This window comes from Schistocerca nitens, chromosome 11 (assembly GCF_023898315.1).
Source record: "Schistocerca nitens isolate TAMUIC-IGC-003100 chromosome 11, iqSchNite1.1, whole genome shotgun sequence".
Classification (NCBI taxonomy): domain Eukaryota; kingdom Metazoa; phylum Arthropoda; class Insecta; order Orthoptera; family Acrididae; genus Schistocerca; species Schistocerca nitens.
In genome coordinates, this window is record NC_064624.1 from 76,312,421 (window position 1) to 76,337,107 (window position 24,687).

At 37.8% G+C, this 24,687-nt stretch overlaps 2 protein-coding genes across 6 annotated transcripts in view; both read right to left on the reverse strand.

Moving 5' to 3' along the window:
- The window catches only part of LOC126212861 (zinc finger protein 83-like), a 1,762,073-nt gene that overhangs the window by 1,657,399 nt on the left and 79,987 nt on the right, over nt 1–24,687 (reverse strand). The window lies entirely within an intron of this gene.
- The window catches only part of LOC126212867 (zinc finger protein 726-like), a 196,359-nt gene that overhangs the window by 92,343 nt on the left and 79,329 nt on the right, over nt 1–24,687 (reverse strand). The window lies entirely within an intron of this gene.

Sequence of the window (24,687 nt, forward strand, 5' to 3'; positions counted from 1 at the left end):
CTCAGTGTAAGCACTGGCCTATTCGGCTTACAGCTGCCCGTAGGTAAACACCCCTGTCAGTGGATCTACCCATACTATATGCTACATGTGACTTCCATGTCAGGTTTCTGCAGCACTACCCAGGCCAGCTCTTCTGACTTCATCATGTCTGCTGATAGCGATGTTAAACTGGGAAAATAATGAGTTGGAAACATAATTCTACTGTTACAAATTGATTCAAATAGTAAATTTTCCACACCCAAATTCGTAAGATTTTCGTAGAAACAGCTCAGTCTCAAAAAACTCATTGTTAACATACTAGCAGACCATGATGAATAACAAGTGAAAATTAACATAATAAGACTGTATTGTGTGCCCTTCTGTCTAAGGGACTAAATGCTGTGCTACAAACTCCTAGTCAGTCCTTAGGATTTATTGCTTCTTTCACATTTGGATATTATTAGATAACAAGAAATATGTCAAGAAGCACCTAAATGTGCAGTACAAGTGAAAGTGTAGGACTATGTTTAAGCAATTAAGTCAATTCAATTCAAGGACTGGGGAAGGCATGGTCACACTTGCTTGATCGTAAGTCAAAGCTGGTTATAATATTTGTGCAAGTTGATCCTGAACTATATAATTAAAAACAAAATATATTCAATGTTTCCCTAAGGCAGCATGCCTAGTCTGTGTCTGAAAATACAAGAGAGCAGGATGTATTCCTTTTTAGGGCAGGGACTATGTCAACTTATGTCCACTAAAATAATTTACACTTCTAATAAATGTGAATTTTAGGCAGCCATGACAAACATGTAGTACACAAAAAAATTTATATCAAGTAACAGGAAGTATTGTTATACATATAGCTACAACTGCTCAGATTCTACTCCTGACGGCCTGCAAATAACTAAAGATAAGAAAAGTGCAATAACACGATGCTTAATGAACTGTAATGCATCATTCACCTTCTACAATTAGCAAATGACATACTTTTACTCCACATGCAGTATGTATATATACTGAATGCACGCAGAATTCTCAGCACCTTCTGGTTCCCAATTTGGTTCTTTATCCTCCTCGATAAAGTCAGTTGACATTTACATGGCTTTGTTCTTATGAATGTCATCATAATTTTAAATGATTCCATTCTTCTGTTCAAAGGAAAATGTAACTAAGCCAATTTGCTGATGCATCATTTACTACCATATACAGACATGATGTCATCCCAATGCTACAACACACATCGGTCTTTGCTGAGAATTAGACAGTTCCTTCACTTTTGTATTGTACGTCATGGAATTTATAGACCTTTAAATTTACGTTCTGACATGACATCCTGCTTCCAGCAACAGTGTTATCTGTGTTCTATCCAGTCATTTTAAAAACTTACTTCAACAAGTAGTTGCAAAATCTGTCAGTTAGGTAAAAATATGCTCAGGCATGCAAGTCAAATGTCATGCCCACTGAAGTCTCTTAGTCTTCAATTTCTGGAGAAAAGATAGGTAGTTGTGGCAGTTTTTGGGCATCGGCTCTTCCTTCCTGAACATCAATCTTTATCTTGGAGAAGACCAACACTATTCACCAAGACTTTACACTGATGAAGTAACAGTTCTCTTTTGCTGCCTTTGGCACACACTTGCTTTCGTCTTAATTTACTGCCAGTTAAACCGTAACTATATAATATGACTAGGCTGTAGGATTTTTGGAGATAGCGTTCAAAGTCACTATCTTTTTCATATTAAACTGTGTTATGGGTTGCTCAACAACACACACTTTTTACATTCACAATTTGTCTATTTGGTTTATTTTTAACATACTTCCAGTCTATTGAAATCAGAACTACGGGTAGGAGCAGTTGTACCATCTATCTACATGTGGCACAGCAATATGTACCTCAGCATTAACTGCACTTTTGAGGCTTTGCAGATGCTATATGGTGGAGAAGCTCAGGTGGCTGGTTCCCTCCTATGCAATGCATCATCTGGAATCTCCTACATATATCGCGTGAAGAGACCACGAGGATAAAATCAGAGAGATTAGAGACCACCCAGAGGCATACCAACATCCTCCTCTCCTCGAACAATACGAGACTGGAATAGAAGGGAGAACCAATAGAGGTACTGCAGGTACCCTCTGTCACACACCGTCAGGTGGCTTGCAGAGTATGGATGTGGAATTATATAGCATGTACAGATACAGCATTAAGACAAATCACACACCACATAGTGATTATACTTTTGGTCATTTCCATGGTCTAAAATTAACTACCTTTGTAACACGCAATAATATACAGGAAGTAAAGAGTAACTGTTTACAATGTATCAGAATAGTGTATGGGAAGTCAGACAAACTCACTGAAATAGGGCACTTGTGGTCTATCAAGACAAGAAACAGCCTCACATTTGCCTACAAACACACTAAGCTACAGTGCGTATGCTACCACAGGAGATTTTGTCAAAAACCATCCTTTAATATTAAAACCTATTGCTCTTGCACTTTAAAGATGCAAAACTGATGTTCATATAATTCTTAGCACAAAATATTATGAAATAATGGCACACAATTAATTATAAAATTGTTTTGTTTTCTGGTTGCTTTACTATGAAACTGTTGGGCTAGTAGAAGTTAAGTTTACATCTAATTATAAATATAATATGTTTTTGCATAATGTTTACAAAACCCTTTTTCCTTTCATTATGCTCACAGGAATTTTAAATTAACTATGATAATGGAATAGCCATCTAACCTGGACATAGACGAAAATCAGAGGATATTCAAGTCGCATGTTGTGTGCGTGCTCTGTGGCTTAGGAGGTTCTTGTGAGACAAATTGAGGATTTTTCCTGGTCTGAGTGAGCACAAATGTCCTAGCTCAAATTGTTTTATCATTACTTCTCCTATACTGCTATGGTACATTGGAAACTATTACTGCTTACACCCTGTATCAGTACGAATTCACCATATGAATCTAGTCACCAGCTTTTACAGTTTTGAATACATGTGTGGAATACGTTCAAAGTGTACATGGAGAACAAATCTTCAATTTGTGAGCAGTTAATGTCTGAGTGAGTGAAGTAATGTTTCCCAACAATGGAGTGAGCCATATACTTTGAGTCAATGGAAGAAAAGTGAAAAAAGTACATGCTACCAGCAGGTACGTTAATGATTAATTTTTATTTTTCTGTGACAAGTATAACAGCCATCGGAGTACAATAGTGTTGATCAGGTTTACTAGTGTTAACTGGCCTGGTAGGGTATATAACAGGCAAGAACATTGCAAGATGCTGAGTGATGACTATGAGGTGCCTTTGTGGGCCTCCATTTGGTTAGCTTATCAAACTATGCAATTTTAAAATTTGTGCTGCATTCAGACGCAATAATTACCTGATGCTGGACTGCATGGTAATGAGAGGCAGGTATACTTCCAAGGTTCCAGTCGATGAAGTCTAACCACCACAAGGAAGAATCACTGTATTGCACAAGCAGCACTCATAGATGCTTCCCATCAGCATCTGCCATCCAAGAACAAATAATGGACTCCCTACATCATTCTGTGTCATCTAGCACCACTTGTCAGAGACTAGCAGCAGCTCGACTATGGAATTACTGCTCTATGTGTAGACTGCCAGTAACACCATAACACAAACAGCTGCATTTGGAGGAGTGCTGTGACCAGGAAACATGGTCTGATGATGAACAGTGTCACATTGTATAAAGCAATGAATTACATTTCTGCACTACCCCACATGGCTCTCGTTGGTGAGTATGGTGGCAACCTGGGAAAAGGTCTCAGTCCTCTGATATTTTAGAAAGGCACAATGGTGTTACTCCTGCTGTCAGGGAGTGAGGAGCCAATGGGTATGACGTAAGTCATGGCTGGTAATGACTGAGGGAACTCTGACAGCACAACGGTATGTCACAGAAATACTGTGTCATGTGTTAAAACCCAACCTACAGTCTTATGGCACCATTTTACAAAAGTAAAAAGTTTGTCTATACATGGAATGTGCCTCTGGACTGTCTTCGTGAGATTGAAGTACTCCTGTGGCGAGCAACATCCTCAGATCTGTCTTAAACACAATGTGTGGGGACCAGCTCAGATGTCAACTCCATCGAGGCCTTATATACCAAGGACTAGGTTACAGCTGTTGTGGGCCAGCTTGCTTCAGGATATGATACAACAGCTTTATGATGTTCTTCCAAAACAAACAGGTCGCTGCATCCAGGCCAGATGGGGTGAAATGTCATACTGGTAAGTGTACTTATACCACAAAGTTGTTTCAGGGTCTATAAGCAGAAAAGTAAACAAAAAATAAATAAAAATATTCTTGGATTTTTCCTGGATTTCGCTGTTGAAGAGGCACTTTTCCCAATGTTCAAATACACTTCTTCGAAGGTGAAAAATACACTTTTTCCATGATAAGTGACAGTATACTTTCACTCAGAACTGTAAAAATATCAATCCTTTGAATGATAAAGGTTTTATACACCAGGCAGAACTTCCCGGCATTTCAGAGAACGAAAAAACTCTCAAAAAAGATTTTGGAAATATCTGATGTGAAGCAAATTTTATGCTGCATATTTTCATATTTGTATTATTCATGTATAAATTCAAATTTCACCAAACACAGCACGTTAGTTTCTGAAGCATTGAAATCAAGATTGAATTGTGCTTTTTTAAGCCAATCATAGCTTATATCACGTGATCTCACCAGCGAATGACAGCAAATATTCAGAGCATACCACATGTGATGTAGTCAGCCAATAGCAGTATCACTGTTAAGTAGCATTAACACACAAATAGGAAAAGTTAACGGTTTAAATTAATGTACGTAATGCAGCTACAAGAAAAGCTAAGCTCCCACATATAATATTGGTCTTTTTGCATGTGTTACATTTTAAGATAAATAACGCAAATGTGAAAGTAAAATTTTACATAATGACATTAATGTCTGGTTTTCTGGGCACAAAATTCTTCTAAGTGGCTAGTCCTCAATTGTCAAGTTTTAAATGAGAGTCAATGCCCTGCGATTTAAGAAATTCATTGCACATCCTGACATGTAACATAATTCATCTTGCGCAAAAAGAAATTTACTTTGAAAGTACACTTTTCAAGGTACCATTCACAATATTTTCCTGTGACCTGTTAGAAATAGGTTCATTTCAGCAGTTGCCAGAAAGTGACAGAAAACACCCGTTACAGTGCATGGGCAACTATTATCACATAGGAAGCTTGCATGTAAGAGTGTGTGTGTGTGTGTGTGTGTGTGTGTGTGTGTGTGTGTGTGTGTGTACATTGACATCATAAAAGAAATAGAACATCAGATGATACTGGAGCATCAGAATTTTGTAAACCATACTAAAATGCATAACTCTGCTTAAAGTGCACATTCAATGTTCAGATTAACAATGGAATAGGACGCCCAGCCTGATATTAAGCTTTTCACTGCAGTTTTCAGGATGCAAATTTTCTTTGAGTACCAGTACTGCATTATCTCATGTTTGGTTCTTTATTATGGCATAATGCCATACATGACAGAAGATAAAAATGTACACTTGAAATTCAGTGAACAGTTCAAATGGCTCTAAGAACTATGGACCTTATCATCTAAGGCCATCAGTCGGTGAACAGATGAAACTAGCCAATTGTGTGGAATGAAACACTTTGTTTCCATTAAATTGACTGTCTCTGTAGAAAAGATTAGTAAAAGCCATGTTTATTTAACAAGCTGACAAAAATAACTTCATTGTCCTGGAAGGTGATTAATGCTTGACTGCCCAAAACCATGGAAACTAATAACATATTTTAGCCTTCCATAATTATGTGAATGTATTTTAATTCACTTGCCAGTTACCAGTCAAAGAAACCCATTTTATTTTCATTTGACATGAGAACTGTAAATGAGAAGAAAACAGCAAAATCAATAAATGTAAACACGGCTCATGTGGAGACTAACCCTCACCCCACTACAACCCAGACTGCTCTACGCATGCACAAATCTGGCAGCTTGGGCATGCCAGAAAAAGTTTTCTAGGTAGCATCTGGCCACTTGTTACTACTGATGATACATGAACTGCCACTCTTCAAGTAGCCAGAAGTGGGAAAAGGTACTGCCCATAAGCAATGTAACTGAATGCATGTGAGCCTCCTGGCAACTGCTCTAACGAAATTAATGTAAACAATTGTGATGTCACGCTCATTGGCAGCAGTTTATTGTTATGAAGTATACCACAGTCTTCATCGTAAAACCTTTGACACATTTTGCTGTTTATTGGTTCTCACCAGTTAAAATTGCAAACATTTAACTGAGTACTAAAACAATGAAAAATTCCAAGAATTCTAAAAAATTACCAGGTTTTTCCCAGATTTCATAGTTGCCCCAGAGCATATACAACCTCTCTGTAAATTTGACTCAATTCTGTAAGCACCTAAACAACAACACATACCCTCACAAACCATGTAGTTTCATTTTGTTTAATCCTCCCCTAATGTATACATCCCTTTTTTGATAGGGAATGTGTATGAGAACACGTACAACTCTTACAGGCTGTAACTACAATTTGCCACTTAGAAAGGCACCTACTACCACATCCATGAGCTAGGAGATATATTGTGCATGCTAGTCAGAGAGTCACAATTGAATCAACAATCTGTAATAATGTGTACACTGTGACTCTCATGAACCTCTGAAAATGCTGCTAAAATGCAATATGATGGTAATAAACAAGGGATATGTTTACAATACCTGATTTTAACAGTAATTCATTTAAGATACACTGAAGAACCAAAGAAACTGGTACATATGCCTAGTATCGTGTATGGTCCCTGCGAACTCGCAGAAATGCCGCAACACATCACTGCATGGACTAGACCAATGTTTGAAGTAGTGCTGGAGGGAATTGACACCACGAATCCTACAGGGCTGTCCACAAATGCGTAAGAGTACGAGGAGGTGGACATCTCATCTGAACAGCACTCTGCGAGGCATCCCACATACGCTCATGTCTGGGGAGTTTGGTGGCCAGCAGAAGTGTTTAAAATCAGGAGACTGTTCCTGGAGCCACACTGTAGCAATTCTTGATGTTTGGTGCGTCACTTTGTCCTGCTGGAATTGCCCAAATCCATATGAATGCACAATGGACATGAATGGATGCTGGTAATCAGACAGGATGCTTACGCATGTGTCACCCACCCATCACAGTCTTATCTAGACCTATCAGGGGTCCCATATCATTACAACTGTACACGCCCCACACCATTACAGAGCCTCCACCAGCTTGAACAGTCCCTTGCTGACATGGAGAGTCCACAGATGCATGAGGTTATCTCCATACCCATACACATCCATATGCTCAATACAATTTGAAACAAGATTCGTCTGACCAGACAACATGTTTCATCAACAGTCCAATTTTGGTGCCGAGAGGCCCAAGTGAGCTGTAAAGCTTTATGTTGTGTAGTCATCAAGGGTACATAAATGGGCCCTCAGCTCCAAAATCCCATATCAATGATGTTTCATTTAATGGTTCGCACTTGTTCATGGCCCAGCACTGAAATCTGCTGCAATTTGCAGAAGGGTTGCACTTCTGTCATGCTGAATGATTCTCTTCAGTCTTCGTTTGTCCCATTCTTGAAGGATCTTTTTCTGACCTCAGAGGCATTTGAGATTTCATGTTTTACCAGATACCTGATATTCACAGTACACTCGTGAAATGGTCATACAGGAAAATCCCCAGTTCATTGCTACCTCCGAGATGCCATGTCTCATTGCTCATGCACTGACTGTAATGTTCAAACTCATTCAATTCTTGACAGCCTTCCATTGTAGCAGCAGTAACTGCACTAACAACTGCACCAGACACTTGATGTCTCGTATAGGTGCTGGCAACTGCAGCTCTGTATTCTGCCTGTTTACAAATCTCTTTATTTGAACATGCATGCCTATACCAGTTTCCTTGGCACTTCAGTGTAGTTTGATGAAGTGAAAGAGGCCTTTACGTGTTGAAACTCCACACAGGATATTATGCAGAAGTCACTTATAATCTAAGTAATGGACATTGTAGTATTTTGGCAAACGTAAGAACAAACTTAATACCAAATCAAAGGACAACTTCTTATATACTGACTATCAACATTTAGTATCACAACATTCTTAGTTTGATTAACTATGGGCTGTTAGTGTGAATGTTGTATGTAATATTACACCTGAAATTCAAATAAAAATGCTTTAATGGTGCACAATAGATTTATTGTTCTAACAGAACACGGAGTTGGAAGGAGTTTCTTGATTTGCCTATTTTGAGAAGATATAACATACGTTCTTCAAAAGACTTATTTCAAGTAGTAGAAAATCAAATCCTAAACACCGAAATGAACTTTCTGGCTTTCAGTTACATGACACTATGATGCAATCTAGGGACATTCTAATAGAGAAAAGTGGGACTGTCCCACTTGTTTTTACAGAACCCTCCAATGCTAATATTTTCTCTTGTTTAATGACCACTTTTCCTTCAAAGTGCAAGTACTATGTAGGCACAAAACTATCAAATTCCCGTTTATGTAGTATTTTACTAAAATTTTATTATTTACATTATAATCTACTGATTACTTGTTAACAATAGTGGTGTGGTTGCAATATAAACATTTCCTCTAAAAAAAAAAAGTTTTGCAACTAACTATACGGGTAAGGTGCATGCTAATCACATGTCAAAAATCACCAGGAAGACAATTCAGTCCCTATTCTGTAAAAGGGACATAGCCAAAATCTATAATCTGTTGGGCTCATCTCCACTACTACATTGTTCCACACCATGGATGTATTGTTTTGCCAAGTGACACACAAATCAATCAGACAGCTCAGATTAATAGAGTTTGAGCATGAAGACATTCCAGATATATTACAAATGGTCTCTTAACATGTTACTGTTCAACATCCTTGACACCACTGACACTGTGTCAGGAATCATACCGAATCATTGAATCAGTAAGGTCTGTTGTTCATTTCTTAACCTGTTTATTAAGTAAGAATTAGGCTGCACAAAAGTGCAAATGCATTAAAACTGAGAAACACTTGAGACACAGAAACACTTCATTGCCATCTTCAAGAACAAAATCTAATAGCATTAGTAGCTGCGTATGACTCTATGCACAGGATCTATGTTCCCATAATACTGTCAAAGCTGAGGGGTTCAGGAACTTATGTCAGGACTTTTCAGGTATATGTGTAAAGTATGCAAAATCTCTCTGCATAAATGTTAATGTCCTTCTTCATCTGTCAACAATATAACAATATTTCTGAGGAAACTAAAAAAAAAAAAATCAAAGCAGGAAACCAAAAGTAGCTTGACAACCAATGCATGTGACTCTGAAATGGATTAATGGTCTGACGAATACACTAAAACTGAATACGTTACCATTACTGGTCACTATATGACTCCTGAAATCCAGATTAAATCATATTTCATGCAGGTTGGGATTTCTTTTCGAAGATGTTAAATCTGGTGTTAATACTCAAAGAAAAATTTTATCTTAATTACAAAGTTATGGAATTTCTGGCACTTATTTAGAAGGCGGAATATTTGTAATAGACCACGCAGCTAATATCAAATCAACAAAACCGCCATTCAAGCGGCTTTTCTGTACACCACACTGCATTGTAACAATGCTAAGATACATGTTAGCTGACGAGAAATTTATCAAACAATTTGTGTCACAAACACTCACACTAATAACTTCAACGAACATCATGAATTACTTAAAAAAACTAGTTTAAGAAAACTTGTCACCAGAACAGTAAAGTCCAAAATGGATATCAGTTTGAATACTATTGTTGATATAACAGAGTCTGTGGCAAATGTCATGGAGGAGTTCATAGTCACATTATCAGTATGCAATCAAATGCATCAATTACAAGGCTGGAACAGAGGCTAACTATGGCTTTGATTCATTTCCTCTCGAAGCTTTAATGCATCACTCATAAGCTTCAAGCAGAGAAGCATCCAACATTCCCTTTTGTTTTGGTAATGTACTACAATATGATTTCCCAATTGTCTGTTCCAGAAACTACATCAACAACATCCTTGGAACTAGAGTTACTGGTATGAATTCCTTCTACTTCCTTGTTAACAAACATTTATTGCCACCAAAGGAGACTACTGTTAAGGTCTTATTTTATACTGCAGACAGAAATCACAGCACTTAAGCAAAGGACAGAATCTCTTCTGAAAGAGAAAATAAAGATTTGTAATGAATATCTTTTCACAGCATATTTTGTATTAACATTCGAAATCTGAAGAATCTAAAGCCAGAAGAAAGACAGGAAGTGCATAGTACAGTGTGCAGAACGTATGGTGCATTAAAGGATGGTAAGTCGCAGTTGTGCTGTCAGTGTAACACAATTGTGTGACTGTGTGACTGTGTGTGTGTGTGTGTGTGTGTGTGTGTGTGTGTGTGTTTTCAGTTTCAGTCAAGGAAGGTGTTCCTTGCCCTATGGAACCAAAGAAAAGTTGAGGTGGCAATGGGGTAGATAACATACATGTAGATGATTCTTGCAAGAGGAAAAGCAATATAAAAGATGAAATTGCATATTTCTTAGCAATTTAGTCTGAAAATGAAGATCCACCAGAGCTGTTGGCATAAAGGAGTGTACATGAAAAAAAGTTTCCAAGATTCTTCAGATTAGCTCAGTCTATGCTAATAATCCCTGCAGAAAATGCATTTAAGGAAATAAATTTTAGGCGAGTAGGGCTGATTATCAATGAGAAAACATCACTGATCAGTTCACAAAATGTTAGTAACTTGCTGATTCTGCATAACTTCTATTTGCTAAGATTTATTTTGCAGAAATAGTAATTTCAAAGATTATTTTGTTTATATGTTGCAGTTCTTGTTTACGCACAAAAGTCTGTGGTGCCTACTCTTTTATTCTGTTTCTTAGTTTCTAGGGACAGAAGAATGATTCTAACAGCCAGGTGGATCCACTCAACAAATAGTGATATTTATTTTACAGTGCAGTAAACTGCTATTACTTTCTGCAATTCAATTTCAATACATCTGTAGTTCAAAATGTTGTGGTTTTATTTGTCTAAAGATCTGCACTAAACCATAACCTTTCACCAGGAGAAATAATACGAATAGCTTAACATCAAAATAAGATGCTACATTTCCAGTTCTCATTACAGTACTGAATACCAGTATCAGATTTTCACTGGTGATCCATTTCATCAACTGACATCTTAGATTATAGCATTTTATGTATTCACTTTATGAGCAACAATCACGAAAACAAGAGCTTTGACTACAACGCCTACCTAGACTGAAGAAATGTGAAAATATGGGGAACAGCATATTTCCTTGTAATTTCAGTCTGTTTCAGTAGCTATATACATATTATAAGAATGTTTGTGGCATTAGTAGCAATTACAGAATATATTTACTGTGTATACATTCTTTTAATTATGTGTCTCAATTTTCAAACAGCACAAATCAAACATACGTTAAAGGCACTGTATTCTTGTTAGGAGGAGTCCCTTATAATCACAGTTATTGTAGTAATGATTTGACTCATAGCAGGAATCACACAGCACTAAATGTGAATGAGTCATTCTCTCCTCGTATATCTTAAGACATTGCAAAGAGATGCAAGGTACCCCGCAACATAGGCAGAGGGCTCAGCAGTGCCGTACCCTGAGCACACAGTGCAGTGGGGTGGTAAGTCAATAGGCTGGTGAACTGACCTGTCAGTTTCTTTGCTCTGACTGGGCCCACAGCCGGTATGGGCCGGCAGCGATACACGGGCTAGATGGGTTGAAGCCAGCACAGTGCATGTCTCTAGTTTTGGACACAAAATCAATAGCCCAGTTGCTTAAAGTACATTAGTACATGATTGCACTCATATTTCCTGTAAAAGGGAACACTGACTTGATATTACAGTAACACAGGAAAGACATATAGTAAGCCGAGTTGATGAAAGCATATGAACTGTTATTAGTACCATCAATTCTGGGGTTATAAAGATTTGATTCTTGAAATGAAATGTGTTTGACCATGCACAAAAAAATGTACACCCACAAATGTAAAGCAGTCTCTGGGGAAAAAGAGACTACTCCAAGAAAAAATGGCTCACTGAGGTCAGTTGGGACAGTTGTGGAACATAGTATAAAAGTGAGGCATGTTTACACGTATAGAAATCAGATTAAAAGAAAAAGAAACACATTCCAAGTGGAAAACAGCATTCTGGTAAAATACACAAGATGAACTGCAAAAGAAATTTTAAAGATCATACTGGAACACAGCTGTAGTGTGTATCTTGCAATGTTCTTCAGTTGATTACCTTAGCAAAAATGAAGCAATTACTTAATTCAACAGATCATTCTGAACCCTTTGGCTGTAGTGGAATGCCACAGTATTCTAAATGCACTATGCCCTAACAGCAGCTGCGTGTTATTCAGCACCAATGGAAGTATGGTGTGATTAACTGCTGCAGCAGTTTTGAATCATACAGTTTTTAAGTGCACAATTTGATAACTCCATTAACAAACAAATATTTGATCCTGATGGAGTTGATACAAGTAACAAGTGCATGGTAATGTTTTGGCAGCATCAACAATTTGACACATTTTATATTCTTACATGGTTAGTATACCCTTATGTCTGTTCATAGATTTTCAGTGTTAAATGTTAAAATTTCTGTGCACATCAGCAGCAGTGGTTGATCACACAATCTTAAACTGCAAATTTAAGCTGTATACAGAATACTGAGGGGTACTCACAACACACCAGAATGACTCAAGAGTGAAAATTACCGCTGACAAAAGATTTCTGTATGCTTTACTTCGTTTTAGTTGTAATGGTAGTGTCAATCACATCCAGTCTGTCCCCGATTCCCATTTAGAGCACTGAGAAGCAGGTATGTTTATATTTGAATTGACCAGAGGTTGTTAGTGTGTCATTTCCTTTAAATAATTACTTATAAGGACAGCATGCCATCTCAATAGCCAGAGAAATGTCAATTTATGCTTAGCTCACAGATATTAATGTTTGTATATTAGAATGTATGTTAGTTAGACTGGCATTTTTTTAGAATACAAAATATTACTTGAAATTAGTGCCAAAATAGTCCACAAGATGTTTTTTATTATAATTATTACTCCTTTTTTTTGGGGGGGTGGGGGGGAGGTAATCATGGAGCAGCTAGCACTAGGTTCAGTAATTTTCAATGAGTAAGTCAAATGCTCAATAGAAAATCTTGGTGCTTCATGTGTAGCAAGTAATCATTAAACAGTTTAATTTTCAAAGAGGAGAATAACTGCTTTATGTAGTCAGTTCTTGGAATGAGTTGTAATTTGTGAATGTATTTACACTACAGTCTTTCTGAATTAAATAGATAATAACAGCTAGACTGTAGTTTTAGAGAGAGAGAGATTTTACTTGATTTAATGACGACCCAGAATATTACCTTGAAACTTTACTTTTGACTACAATTAAGTTGAATTATCATATAATTATCTCAACAGAATTAGTGACAAATTAAATAATAGACAGTTTATGTTGTTCTGAGCACTGCACCTAGCTAGAAACTGGTACAGTTCAGTATACACTAAAAAAGATGCTATCTGCATGCTGCCCTTGCCCTTTCATTAGTTCAAATTTTAAAATATTATGATGTGGTTTTCTACCTACCATCTGCAATAAGATAACAAGGTTTAATGTACATTCTTAGACATAAAAACTGACCATTGGCCGGCCACAACAGAGACTAAGTTCGAGTCGTTCACTGAAGGTGGTCTGACAACTCTAAGTCCGGCAATCTGCACAATCTGGCAACACTGTAAGATGCAGTAGTGTTAGGAGGAAGTGAAGTGTTGTGTACTTCCGAAATCTTCTCGCATTGTGTGAGCCTGTGGTCTAGTGGTAATCATCGTGCATTCTAAACTTACAGTTGCCTGTTCATATCCAACAGTTGTTTTTTTTTTTTTTTACTACATTTTGGTCTAAAGTTATGAGTCTGATTGAACATCGAAGATAATTTGCTTAACAGTCTACCCACCAGCAATAGCAAGTATTCCAGAAACAATCCTGCAGGACAACTCGTGGCTGCGTCACGATCATAACAGCTTACGCTCGAGCGTTTCCTCGCGCTGCAGTGGCTTCCGGCCACCGCCCAGACGCCACTTGCCGCATGAAATCCGGTGCCGTCCAGGTGAACACGAGCTGTCAGTGTGTGTCTCAACTGTCATTTTCGAATTTGAAGTTGTAGATATCATCTTGCAGTTAAGCAATCATTTTCGAATTTGAAGTTGTAGATATCATCTTGCAGTTAAGCATCAGATTTTGCATACTTGAAAATCATGAACTACAGTTAAGCATTGTAAAATTGAGTCACAAGTGGCAAAAGGTGTAACATCTGCAACACAACGTTTACTTTTGGTATAACAGAGGGATGAATGCAGAGGAGGCAGCAAGAAAGATTTAAACTGTGTGTGGAGCGAGTGCTTTTGGGAAAAATACACCAGAAAAATATATTCCTGTTTCAACAAAGATCGTTCTGGCATGAATGATTTTCCACATCAAGGAAGTCTCGACTACTGAGATATGTTATAGATTACCATTTTACCATCATGCGACATTTGCATTCAACAGGCAAAGTTCAGAAGTCTGGTGTAGGAGTACTGCATGCTCTAATTTGAAACAACAAAAATCGACGGAGTGACTATTATTCAACGCCATCAGGTAGCTGATTGAGCATTCCTATGCAGTACTGTTACTGGTGACGTGTTATGATACCTTTATTGTTGACTTCCTAAGAAGAAAAGAAAAGCTGAGCCCTACCAAGAGACGTAAACTCAAGCAAAGAGCAGTGTGAACATAATATTTTACATCTGATAGCCCCAAAAGTGTGTTTTGGGCTACGAATTCTGCCCCAAGGGGTGTGTGCAACGCAGCTGGAATTTGTTGCCAACAACTGAGACACCTTCTGGTCGCAGTGTAAGAAAATCGAGCAACTAAACTACATCACCTATGCTTCTGCATGATAATGCACTCTGTTGATTTGAGAAACAAAACTATCCAGGAGATTGATAGGAAAGTCTTCTCTCAGGCACTTGTATTGATAGGGAAGCCCTCTCTTGAGCACTTGTCCTCCCTCTCATCATATATTCGTAAAATTTTACCTTTCCCGCTCTTGATCGATCAACCATCAAGGCAGTTCATTTCTAGACGAAAATACTCTTAAAACTACACTGCTTTAATGACATCATTATAACCAGTAGGTTTTTACTGGCGTAGAATTTGTAAACAACTTTAGCATTGTCAGATCGTTTCAGATATCGTGAAAGAAAAATCTGCTACTGATTAATTTCTCTTTGATGATTACTGTTGCATTTAGTAAACTAATGGAAAATGCAATTAAAATATTCACTATACTAATACAAGTTAAATTCAGCTTACTACAGAAACATCCCGACTACAGTCTATCTTAATAAAGCATTAAGTGTCTGTAAGAAGATTGAGCCTATTTTAACACAAATTAGTAGGATATTACCAACTTTTGACTTCGAAAAGATCTGTATTTACTTCATTTCCTGTATCATTCGCAAGTATTATGAAAATGTGGCATTTCATAGATAAAATTATGTATTCTCAACAACAAATATGTCGGCAGAAAACAAAAGTGGCATTATGAATTTGGCAGTACCGTAAGGTTTTCGCTCTGACATTAAGGGTTACTGCAAGTAGCAAGACGAATTTTGCTGGAGCGTTGTCTTACGATTCCCTTATTGACTTTGTATCTGCGTGCCTGTAGCTCTGCTACAAAAGAATTAAAAATCTGGCTTTCAGTGAGTCTCGAAAGGCGAACGAAAGCAGCTTGCACCTGGTAGCCAAGCATGTTATGTGGGAACTGGTTTTTTCCTGAAGTGGGAAGACATCCTTTTGTGGTTGAATTGTTGGCAAATGTCAGCCAGACTTGTGCCGTTGGACTAAGTGTTTCAGTGTGTTGAATTTGTACCAGTGATTTTTCTACAGGTTTTTTCTGTTACAAATAGAGAGTTGAAGTCTCCTATTAGTATTTTCACGTCATCTTGATGAATTTTGCTCATAGTATTTCCGAGTGTGTTCCATGAGCATTGGTAAGTGTATATTTTTTACTGGGGCTCTGAATGAGCACAGTCATAAGTCGATTTTTGATGGGTGTGATTTCTTTGACAGAATTGATGATAGATCTGTGTTCGAGAAATGCAATGCCAAAGATTGGTATGCCTTTCGCTACCTTTTGTTGTATATTTCTCTTGAAGATGCAATGGTTCCCGTAATGCAAGGTTTCATTGTCAATTAGTTGTGGTCCTTGAAGAGTAAGGAAGAGAATTTTTTTTCGGTCGATTTCTTTTGTGAGATTATTTAGTTTTCGAGTTTGGATCAATGTATCGATGTTTAGTTTTCAAATGCAGGTTTTCTGCTTGTAGTGAAATTTACCAGAGATCTTAGATATTCTTTGCCGTGCTAACCTGGACTAACCAGTATCCGAAAATCCAACTGCCGCCTGTCGACAGCCGGGCTGTGTACCACTTGGGGCAAAGTTGCTGCTCATGGGGACATCGTTATCAGGAGAAAGTAAACTGGTATTCTACAGATTGGAGCGTGGAATGTCAGATCCCTTGATCAGGCAGGTAGGTTAGAAAATTTTAAAGGGAAATGGATAGGTTAAAGTTAGATATAGTGGGAGTCTTATAAATACAAAATCAAATTGGGGTAATGCAGAAGCAGGTTTAATAATGAATTAAAAAATAGGAGTGAGGGTAAGCTACAACAAGCAGCATAATCAACACATTATTGCGGCCATGACATGAAGCCCATGCCTACACCAGTAGTACAAGTTTATATGCCAACTAGCTCCTCAGGTGGCGAAGAAATTGCTGAAATGTATGATAAGATGAAAGAAATTCTTCAGATAGTGAACATAGATGAAAATTTAATAGTCATGGATGACTGTAATTCAATAGTAGGAAAAGGAGAAGGAAGTGAAGTAGTTGAATATGGAATGGGAATATGAAATGAGAGAGGAAGCCCCCTCGTAGAATTTTGCACAGAGCATAAGTTATTCATGGCTAACACTTGGTTCAAGAATCATGAACGAAGGTTGTATACATGGAAGAGGCCTGGAGATATTGGAATGTTTCAGACAGATTATATAATTGCCAGGCAGAGATTTATGAACCAGGTTTTAAATTGTAAGACATTTCCAGGGGCAGATGTGGGCTCTGACCACAATCTATTGGTTATGAACTGTAGATTAGAACTGAAGAAACTGCAAAATGATGGGAATTTAAGGTGATGGAACCTGGATAAACTGACTAAACCAGAGGTTGTAGACAGTTTCAGGGAGAGCATTAGTGAATGATTGACAAGGATGGGGGAAAGAAATACAGTAGAAGAAGAATGGATAGATTTGAGAGATGAAACAGTGAAGGCAGCACAGGATCAAGTAGGTAAAAAGATGAGGGGAAGTAGAAATCCTTGGGTAACAGAAGATGTATTAAATTTAATTGATGAAAGGAGAAAATATAAAAATGCAGTAAATGAAGGAGGCAAAAAGGAATACAAACATCTCAAAAATGAGATCAACAGGAAGTGCAAAATGGCTAAGCAGGAATGGCTAGAGGACAAATGTAAGGATGTAGAGGCGTATCTCACTAGGGGTAAGATAGATACTGCCTACAGGAAAATTAATGAGACCTTGGGAGAAAAGAGAACCACTTGTACGAATATCAAGAGCTCACATGGAAACCCGGTTCTAAGCAAAGAAGAAAAAGCATAATGGTGGAAGCATAGAGAGGGTCTTTATACAAGGGTGACGTACTTGAGGACAATATTGTGGAAATGGAAGAGGCTGAAGATGAAATGAGATATATGATACTGCATGAAGAGTTTGACAGAACACTGAAAGACCTAAGCCGAAGCAAGACCCCGAGAGTAGACAACACCCTATTACAACTACTGATAGCCTTGGGAGAGCCACCCCTCACAAAACTGTATCATCTGGTGAGCAAGATTAATGAGACAGGCGAAATACCCTCAAACTACAAGAAGAATATAATAATTCAAATCCCAAAGAATGCAAGTGTTGACAGATGTGAAAATTACCAAACTATCAGTTAAATAAGTCATGGCTGCAAAATACTAACACAAATTCTTTATAGACGAATAGAAAAACTGGTAGAAGCCGACCTCAGGGAAGATCAGTTTGGATTTCGTAGAAATGTTGGAACATGTGAGGGAATACTGACCCTACGACTTACCTTAGAAGATAGATTAAGGAAAGGCAAACCTACATTTCTAGAATTTGTAGACTTAGAAAAAGTTTTTAACAATGTTGACTGGAATACTCTCTTCTTAATTCTGAAGTGGACAGGGAGCGAAAGGCTATTTACTATTTCTACAGAAACCAGATGGCAGTTATAAGAGTCGAGGGACATGAAAGGGAAGCAGTGGTCGGGAAGGGAGTGAGACAGGGTTGTAGCCTGTTCCTGTTGTTATTCAATCCGTATACTGAGCAAGCAGTAAAAGAAACGAAATAAAAATTTGGAGTAGGAATTAAAATCCATGGAGAAGAAATAAAAACTCTGAGGTTCACCGATTCTGTCACAGACTGCAAAGGACCTGGAAGAGCAGTTGAACGGAATGGACAATGTCGTGAAAGGAGGATACGAGATGAACATCAACAAAAGCAAAACGAGGATAATGGAATGTAGTTGAACTAAGTGGGGTGATGCTGAGGGAATTAGATTTGGAAATGAGACACAAAGTAGTAAATGAGTTTTGCTATTTGGGGAGCAAAATAACTGATGAGGGTCGAGGTACAGAGGATATAAAATGTAGCCTGGCAATGGAAAGGGAAGCATTTCTGAAGAAGAGAAATTTCAAGATATGATTACACTAAGCAGATTTAGAAGGATGTAGATTGCAGTAGGTATTGGGAGATGAAGAAGCTTGCACAGGATAGAGTAGCATGGAGAGCTGCTTCAAACCAGTCTCTGGACTGAAGACCAGAACAACAACAACTGTTTCATAAATACTGTAACATAGTACAACCAAATTGTATAACCAATTTCAGAAACTGAATTAAAACTTAACTGTAAACTTTAAAAAGCCTGATTGTAACAATGTATGATCTAACTTCATATTGTTAAAACATATTTGAGGACCAGTGGCAGTAGTCATAAGAAAACCAGTATTTATCCAGGCTTTGAAGTCAGTATTGTGTCAGTCTTTGAGAGAGTGTGAGGCAATGAGTAATTTTTTAAAGCAAGTACACTCTTTTGGCTTCGCCATTTAGTGATTAACAACACACACAGTGCCTCACATACATTGAAACACCCAGATATTATACATAGAGAAAATTCAGCGAAGAAGAGTTACACATCTCGCTCAACACTGGGTACAGTAAGAAGTTACGTTACACAATTGCAGCGATGAAAGCCTGTTATGTTTTACTGTGCCCTGTTGGGTCATCACTGCTGTGATCTTCCAGGAGGCCAGCCGGCAGGGTTTGTCGTGACATTGTTCAATGTGTGAGCACACACTTGCAGCTGTGTGCCTCCCCACCAATATTCACCATAAATGCTGTTGTCATGCAATTCCTATACACCTTAACAACAGGTATAAGGTGTTGATAGAATATTCATACCCGTGAAATCCACTTCATCAGCTGGAACTGGGGAAAATCTTCCTGATGTTTCACACGTGTACTGAAGAATGGTTTGTTCATTACTTCATTACTGGGAACCCCAATGGTAGAAATGTGACAGACCTTTCAGGGAAACAACAGTCCTCCAAGGGCAGAAAAACACACACACACACACACACACACACACACACACACACACACACACACACACACACACACACTAGTACTACGAGGTGCGGCTAGAAAAAAACCGGACTGATGCTGGAAAAAACATTTATTTACAATTATTTACAATTTCATGTTATCTCCTTCAATGTACTCTCCTCCTCAGTCTCTACACCGCTCCATACGAATTTTCCACTGTTCATAGCAATGCTGCAGATCATTTTCGGTAAGTCCATACATTACTTCCGTCGCTTTTTCTTTTACTGCTTCAACAGTCTCAAATCTAGTTCCTTTCAAAGCTGACTTGACTTTAGGGAAAAGAAAAAAGTCACAGGGGGCCAAATCAGGTGAGTAGGGTGGATGATCTAAGATGGGAATGTTGTGTTTTGCCAAAGACGTCTTCACTGACAACGCACTGTGAGCTGGGGCATTGTCTTGGTGAAGGATCCATGACTTTTTTCTCCACAAATCGTTCCGTTTTCTCCGTACTCGCTCACGTAGGGTAGCCAGGACGCTAATGTAGTAATGCTGATTCACTGTTTGTCCCTCTGGTGCCCAATCAATGTGCACAATCCCTTTGATGTCAAAAAAAAAAAACAATCATCATTGCCTTGAATTTCGATTTTGACATTCATGCTTTTTTTTGTCGTGGAGAACCAGGAGTTTTCCAATGCATCGATTGGTGTTTAGTTTCGGGATCGTAAGTAAAAAACCACGATTCATCGCAAGTAATAACATTTTGTAAGAAGGTGGGATCACTTTCAATGTTTTCCAGGATGTCAGAACAAATCATTCTTCGGCATTCCTTCTGTTCAATTGTGAGACACTTTGGAACCATTTTTGAACACACTTTGTTCATGTTGAAACTTTCATGAAGAATCTGCCTAACACTTTCCTTGTCAACTCCTGTTAACTCAGACACTGCTCTGATTGTTAAACGGCGATCTTGTCGAACAAGTTTACCGATTTTTTCAATGTTTGCATCAGTTTTTGCTGACAATGGTCTGCCAGTGCGAGTGTCATCACTGGTGTCTTCGCAGCCATCTTTAAATCGTTTAAACCACTCAAACACTTGTGTTCGCGATAAACAATCATCGCCGTACACTTGTTGTAACATTACAAACGTTTCACTTGCAGATTTTCCTAGTTTGAAACAAAATTTGATGTTAACACGCTGTTCTTTCTGTACACTCAACATTTTCCAATGCACAGACAAAACGTCAACTACTTAAAACAGACGCCACGGGCAGACTGAGTGCAGGAGGCAGATGAAACTCGAGCAGTAGGCGGAGCAAGAGTCACGTGACAGGCCACGCGACTTTCAGCCTTATTGCATTCGTTTTATTGTTTCATCAGTACTAGTCCGGTTTTTTTCTAGCCACACCTCGTATGCATTTTGTAGGAGCTATCATCTGAGATATGGATCCTAGACTGCTGAAACGTGTGGGACCTATACCCAATGGGACTAACAAGGGATCTCACACATATGGGACAGAGAAAACTGTAAGGGCCTACAGCATACCACCTTCAATTCTGAGATTTTTGTGAACATCTCTTCCAATGACTTTGCCAGGACAAGATTAGACAACAGTGAGCACAGATGAATTGATGCAACCATTTTTCGTATGTTCCATACATGAAAGGATTAAAATTAGTCTGAATATTTTGTACCCTCTGCCATGCACTTCACAGTGGTTCACAGTGTATGGACTCAGATAATGGTGGTTGAATAAAAATGTATTTATAACTATCAATGTTCTCTTTGGATTACTTGATAACACGGAATACAAGCAGTTTTTTCTTTGTCACCATTTCCATATAATATCATGGATTTTCATTCTTGTTCTAACTTTCAGAATTCAATGGGAAAATATTCTACTTCTAATTGCCACTTAATTGGAAGCTGGGTTACTGAAATCATTCATGTGAGAAATACACTATGTATATCTCATAAAAGGAGATGTAACTAATTTTGATTGTATCCACAAAATATGTTGAGGTTATGTTCAATCCCCAAGTGAAAATATAGACCTCACTACTCACAATGCCAAAGCAGCTTTAGTTTTCATTAGCACTTTTGCAATCTTAGCAGTTTAACTACATTAAACCTTTAAAAAGCATGAATAAATGTATGGAAGATTTAACTGAATGTATTTAGCATATTTGATATTTAATAATAAATATTTTATGGTGTGAGACTTTAACAACAATAGCTGAAAATGAACAAAGCTTATAAGCTGTAGAAATATGGTTTTTAAGAAGTTTAGATAGCTTTGAGTGTATGATATGATTATGAGTACAACTATCACACAAGGATAAGTACTTAAAAACACAACTGGACAGATAAAACAGTACAGAACTAAATAGAAAGATCATGTCACAATACTGAATGAAACTAGGTGATAAATTTGTGACCAATTGGAAAAGATCAAAGGTAGACCAAAAAACAGATGGAGCAACAAACAGAAACTAACCACTGATCATAGAGGCACTGAACAATTGGACTTAACAGCCAAGAAGAAGAAGAAATAGAAGAAGAAGAAGAAGAAGAAGAAGAAGAAAATTCATGGCCTGCTGATAACTACAGGTATACCTGCACCTACACTTTGCAAATCACTGTCACATTTATGACAGAAAATACTTTTTACTACATCATATATTACACTTTCTTCCTGTTCCATTCACAGATGGATTTTAGGAAGAATGTCTGCTTACACACCTCTGTGCAAGCTGGTATTTCATTAATTTTGTCTGTACAATTTCTGCACAATAGTTGTTTATGGAGCTGAGGAATATTCATAGTTTCTACATAGAAAGACATTCTTAACACCTTAACTAAACAAGTTTTCTGTAGAAATGGATACAAAAATTTGCAGTTTTTTTTTAACTGTTTATGTTCAACTCTATTATGATTATAGATTATTTCAAACAGTAGTTTGGCGAATTATTGACTTAAAGGGCAATTGAAAACTGGTAAAAAGTCGCTATATTAAAACCCCCACTATACTTGCTATTTTAAAAACTAACTCTGTCTTAGGACGGAGTATTTTCACCAAATCTCTTTCGAAACTTTCTGTAGAGTTTTTGATAAACAACAAAAATTACAATAATACACTTTTTCACAACAATTATCTTCATATGATTGTGGCTGTGTGAAAGGCTCTGAAGCATCGTACAACACATAGAGGTACATCACTACCTTCACACATATACCACGAGTCCCTCTCATTTTTCTTCCCATTTGCATCAGGAACCCGGCTCTAAATCCCACATCATCTGGTAGGATTCTGCTTTGATGGTCAGCTGGACAAAAAGGACTGCTGCTCATGGATGAACAACCAGCTATTTTTAAGATAATTTCTTCCTGTGATGTTCAATTGTCATCTTCTCAGTCACTGCCAAGAGCACTCCTTGTTCCTCCAGATTTGTTGCACCATCTGATTGAATTCCAAAGAGCTAGTTTAAGTAGATGGAAAAATATTTTTGTGGTATTTATCCCTCTTTTTGTGTTACTGAATTGTCTGATATATGCTGGGCAACTTTACCCACTCCTCCCACTAGGTTGTTATATGCTATGACTGCTGCTGTTTTATTAAATGTTTGCACCTTATATTTGCATTTTGAATTTTTGCATTGCAGATAGTGCTCAAAAAATGCACATCATGCTTGTCTTTCCATCTATTTACTGTAACTTTATCCCTCTGAAATGCAACAATATCTCCATTGTTCAATTTATTAATACAAAAGTTCAGTGGAATATGTTTTATAGAAGGTTTCACAGGGTCACGTCAGTTTTCTTAGCAATAAGGAGATCTTATAGTAGCAGAGAGGTGCAGAAATTATCAACTGTAAGGCAGTAGCTCTTGTTGAGAAGTGGTTTCATTAGGGTCAATACTTTATGACATGATTGGGCACATCCTTCTATTCACCATCAAATATCGTGCTCTTATCTGTATATATAATTACAGACTACTCATTGTCAGACTTCAAATCACACAACATGTAGGTCTATTCCATATCTTTCTCTCGTTAGTGGTAGCTAGATACTGAAACCTACCTAATCTCCCTTTATGTAACATAAGACTCATCTATGGTGGCATCCCTCTCAGGAGTACAAATAATTTTGAATTTGTTATCGATATGTTCTAAAAGGGGCCAGATTTTGTTTAGCTTTAGGTTTGTACAGCTAGCAGGGTCATAACTTGAGTTGTCTGAAAAATGAAAGCATTTCTTTAGTATCAAAGATTGCAGCTAAGTAACCAGTGAAATATTGGAGCTGCAAATAGTGGAGGTTTAGATCAATACATCTGGTAGTTTGGTTTGATCTTAGTACTTTGTAACAGTAGTATACTAAAGAAGATCCTTATTTGATCACTGTTTGTGTCCTTCCAGCCAGTAATGTTCTTATCTCGAGTATATCTATTACTCTCAGTAACTACTATATTGACTAACTCACTGCCCATTATTTTACTTACATATTGCACCACATCTGGAGTCATTCTGTGCGAAGTCTGAAGATGTTCCAGTAAACAAAAATTGCGGATGTGCAAGAGGCAATTCTGCAGCCGTTTATATTTCATATTTTTTCTGATGCTGGAAAAACTAACATCGCTTGAGTCACTTTCTTGATCTGTCATCGCTTCACTAACACTGTCAGTGACTGAAGAGTCACTTTCTGATCCACTAAATTCTATGTCAAATTCTTCATCACTCTCCATAATGGGGAGGGGGGGGGGGACCAGACACATAACAACATCTGTACACAGCAAAAGCAAATGGCAACTAGAATCTCTCCCCCTCTAACTCTGACTGCAGCTGGCCAACGGGGGTTTCAAGACACTGTGAATATTATCTCAGTAGCA